The 4,825-nt window shown below is 37.9% G+C and overlaps 1 pseudogene; it reads right to left on the minus strand.

Annotated features, from left to right (window-relative positions):
* Positions 1 to 3,601: 3,601 nt before the first annotated feature.
* On the minus strand, positions 3,602 to 4,524 carry LOC149097903 (uncharacterized; annotated as a pseudogene).
* Between the last annotated feature and the right edge of the window lie 301 nt (positions 4,525 to 4,825).

The following is a 4,825-nucleotide window of genomic DNA, read 5'->3' on the forward strand; positions in this document are numbered from 1 at the left end:
CCAGTCCCGCCATCTTGGAAAACAAATGGCGCTGCCAGAACTTGACAAGGTCCTGAGTATTGAGTCCTACGCCAAGGTTACAAAAAGAAACGGAGATGATAACGAGCTGGACCCCTTAAAATCATACCACTGAACGGCATTTAAAAGAAAAAAAACGTACTATCCACTTGGCATCGTACACTCGAGGGAGTTTCACAACTCAAAAGAAATCGATCGCAGAATTACACAGGATATGCACCTTCAAATTTCTTCTCCAAAGACAATGAAAAGTCGCAGCCTCAACCACAGAAGAAAGGTAGGCCTTCCATAATTGATTCAGGTGACGAGAATTGCACTTTTATACCTGAAGTAGACTATTTTCGACTTCAGATCAGAATTGCTTGTTTCTTTGTCATGCTCGGATGAGTTTTCGTCACATGACATCGTTTTGCATACTAAATTAGACGTAAAGGCGTTTCCTGTTCCGCTTTTTTTTAACAAACCGGCCACTGGAACAATACACCAAAAATCTAAAATTTAAGGCGATAAAATTGTGCGATTTCAAAATGGATCTAATAAAGTGGCAATTGAACTGAGTGGAGTGCAATTTTGGTCTGAAATCATACTTGTGATTTCTAATCGAGCTCGCGCTGCGCGCTCGTTCGATTTTGAAATCACGCGTATGATTTCAGACCAAATTGCACTCCACTCAGTTCAATTACCATTATTAATAAGATCCTTTGATACCGACATTAATGCTGCTTTACTCAAAAACTTTGGTATGATAAAAGTTTTCACTATCTGAATCTTTCCAAGTAAAGAAAGGCCTCTCCATTTCCACATATTGAGGGTCCTTTGAATGGACTTGAAAATTGATTCAAAATTGCCTTTGTTCCGTGACGGTTTATGGTAGTCAAAAAAAGTACCTAATATCTTAATTGATGTTCGTACGTTATGGATAAAGTCGCGTTGCGCGAGTTTAAAAGAACCGATTGCGAAGATTTCAGTTTTGTCGTTGTTGATCCGGAGGCCAGAATATTTATAGAAATCTTCCAATAATCCACATAATTGTAAATACGAATTCATATCCTTTAGAAAACAGGTCATGTCATCGGCAAATAATGTTAACTTGATTTCCTCGTTTTTGACCATCACACCATGAATGTTATCATCTTGGCTGATTTGGGTTGCTAATATTTCAATAGCTAAGATAAATAATAAAGGCGATAACGGGTCACCTTGCCATACACCACGCCGCACTTGAAAGAGATCGGTGGTAAATCCATTGTTCAAAACGCAGCTTGATATGTTTGTACAAAAGGTCTTAATCCATTGTAAAAAACATGTCCCAAAGTTAAGTTTCTCCAACACCTTTAACAGATACGTGTGATCTAGAGAATCAAAGGCTTTTTCAAAGTCTATTGCTACAAGTATACCAGATTTGTTTGTTATTTGTGCCAATTCAAGGAGATCATCGATCGTTTTAACTGCGTCAAAAACTGATCTTCCTTTGATAAATCCATTTTGATTGTGATGAATAAGTTCCGGAAGGATTGTTTCTAATCTTCTAGCAATTGCCTTAGATGCAATTTTAACGTCCACATTCATTAAAGAGATAGGTCGCCAATTTTTAATGAATCTTCTATCTCTATCTTTCTTTTCTAACAGAGTAATCATTGCCTGTTTTTGGGAAGAAGATAGTTGTCCGTGTTCGTGAGCGAAATTTAGGGAATCTTCAAGGTATTTCCCTAAAATGGGCCAGAACGCCAAATAAAATTCCACAGTTAACCCATCATTTCCCGGTGCTTTGTTTCTTTGAAACATTTTTAATGCTTGGTAAAGCTCGGATCTAGGGAGCTTTTTATCTAAAACCTCTTTCTGGTCATTGGATAGTTTCTTAGTGTTCGTTCTGTCAAGGAATCGAGTGATTGAGTTCTCACCCAAATCTTTATCATAAAGTTTTGAATAAATATTGAATCTCGGTCATTATCTGCTTTGGCTCTGTCGTTTCTTTATCATTATCCATAGATAATTTCCTTATTGAACTCTTTTTCTTTTTGGCGTTTTCTAAGTTTAAAAAATACTTATTACTTTTCTCACCCTGTTCGCACCAGTTAACTCTGGATCTTATAATTATTCCCTGGGTAATATAGTCATAATGGCGATCATATTCTGCTTGAATTATTTCCAAGGCATTAAGATTTTCAGGTGTTGGACCCTCGTCGCATTTTACTTGACAATCTTTAAGTCTTTCTTCTAAACTGACTCCGTTCTTTAGCTTTCTTTTTACTATAAACAATCGTTTCATAGCGTATTTTATACTTAAGGAAGTCCCAAAGAACTCTCGGATCCTGTATTTCTCTATTTTCCTCTATCCACTCCCGACTTTTTTCGTTTATCTTATTCACATATTCTTCGTCTTCCAATAAACTTGCATTAAATTTCCAAAAGGAAGGTCCGTAACTCGTGTTTTCCATGCCATTGATATGTAGCGTATTGACAGAGTGATCAGACCTAATGGCAGGAATAATGTCGACCTTCTCTACCTGTTCTTGAATGCAATTAGTTATTAGCCAGTAATCTAGGCGGCGTTGAATTGCTGGATTTTTCTGTCTCCAAGAGAAACGTTTAGCACCTGGATTTCTGATTCTCCAAATGTCTGTCAAATCAAATGAGGAGCACAGATTTTATATTTTTTTTAGAGGATTCTTTTAATTTTGGTTTCCCTCCCGATCCATCTAAATCAGGATTCAAAATAACATTGAAATCGCCACCTATTATTATCCGATGGTCTGCATCAGTTTCCACTTTAGCTAACTCATTATGAATTTCATCATAAAAAACACATTGCTTGCTGACCTTATTTGGAGCATAGATATTTACAAAAATAAAATGTTGACTTTGCACAATGCCCTTCAGAATAACATAACGACCCAATTCGTCTTGTTTACATACCGTCAATTGGCAGTCAAGTCCTTCCTTGACAAGTGTTAAAACACCTCTGCTGTGTTCCGAGCCGTGGCTAAAAAACAGCTCTCCCCTCCACTGGGACTTCCACACATTCTCCAGCTCGGGTGCGCTATATGTTTCTTGTAGCAAAATTATATCAGCTTTGTCTTTCATACACCAGTGAAAAAGCGCCTCCCGCTTATCAAATGACCTGATCCCTCGAACATTTAACGATAAAAATCCAAAATTTAGATTAAGTTTTGTGAACATTATTAGTTTCGTAAATCGTTAGAAAAAGACTCCTGATCATAATTAACAAATTGCCAAAACTTTCAGCCAGAAAACTTAAAAAAATAATTTGTCTGTTGCGTTTACAAAATATGGAAAAAAAACATAATCTAAATAACATTGAAAAAAAAAATACAAAAAGACTATTTTACAACCATAACACTTGCAACAACAATAAGACATACAAATAAAACAGTAGCCAGCGATGAAGCCGGCTGTTTTAAATTGCGCTACTAATGAACTGAATCTTGCACGTATGATGTTAATTTTAGAATCCGAACATGCAGCTCCGTTTTAGCAAATAAAACGAAAAATAATGTATGCCGTTACATGTTCGTGAAGAAAAAAAAAAAAAAAAAACTAAATATTTTTAAGCTTGGCGAAATTAATAAACTCGGGTTCCCTCAATGTACAGTTTATCCGGCTCTGAAAGTTTAAAGAACGCTGATCGCCCATCTTCTTTTGCTTTCTTAAACTTTGGCATCAATTCCCTTCTGCGGTTTACGATTTCTTTTGGTAGGTCTGCCGATATTCCAAAACCCTTTCCTTTCAGCTTCTTTGCCCTTGACATTACCAACTCTCTATCAGAATATCGCAGAAACCGAGCGATGATCGGTCTTGGCTTATCTTGTGATGGTTTGAGCCTCCCGATGCGATGAATTCTTTGAAACTCAATGGTATCCGCCTCACTGATATCCAGCTCATTCTGCATAATCCAACTAACACCTCTTTGACGTTCTCCTCTGTGGTGCCAGATGCTTCTCTGATCCCATAAAAGCGAAGGTTTTCTCGTCGTTGGTACACTTCCATCAATGTTTCGATCTCTCCCTGAAGCTTCCTCTCCACCCGCGCCGTTTTTTCTTGAAGAGATTTTTCCCAGTGCTTCGTTTTCTCCTTCATGTTCTCAATTTCGGAGTTCGCAAAAGACATTCCTTCGTCTAACACCTTAAATGATGATGCGGCGTCTTTGCTAAACGATTCAAAGCGTTCGACCTTCTCTTGCAGTCGATTAACCTTTCCGTCGACAACTTTCACGTAGCTTTAAAGATTGTCCAGTTTCTTCTCCATCTTATCCAGTTTCTCTAAAACTAATTCAATCTTCGGCATTACTTTTTTAACCACCTCAAGCGTCGCGACAACATTATCGGTTTCGCTTCCCGACTCCGACTCCATGTGGTCTTTTGATTTGGTTTTCTTTTCCAGCGGGGAAAGAGAATCTTCTTCAGACGATATTGATTCACTTCTCCAAGCCGGTCCAGTTCTTTCTATATGGGTCTTTCGTTTAAACTTTTCTACCTTCTGTGCCATGTAACCAAGGCCGTATACAAACTTTTATAACGGAGCTAACAAGAACACGCCTACACTCTCGCCATGCTCGACCCAGTCTTCGTTCGTGCAGTTAAGTCTAAATTTGAATGCAATATTTTGACATGTCAATAACAACGGAGAAAATAACTTATGGTGAGGTCTGGTGTTCAAATATTACAGTCAAACCGACTTTGCAAACTTCCGCCGACACATTGGTATTTTGATTGACAGTTTGAGTCGAACAAGTTGCAACCTGCGGGAGTAAGTTGCTCAGTTTATTTGGTATCTCGTGGCAAGAACT

The sequence above is a fragment of the Orbicella faveolata genome, unplaced genomic scaffold (genome assembly GCF_042242905.1).
Source record: "Orbicella faveolata isolate gen_17 unplaced genomic scaffold, um_ofav_v1 contig_46, whole genome shotgun sequence".
NCBI classification, from domain to species: domain Eukaryota; kingdom Metazoa; phylum Cnidaria; class Anthozoa; order Scleractinia; family Merulinidae; genus Orbicella; species Orbicella faveolata.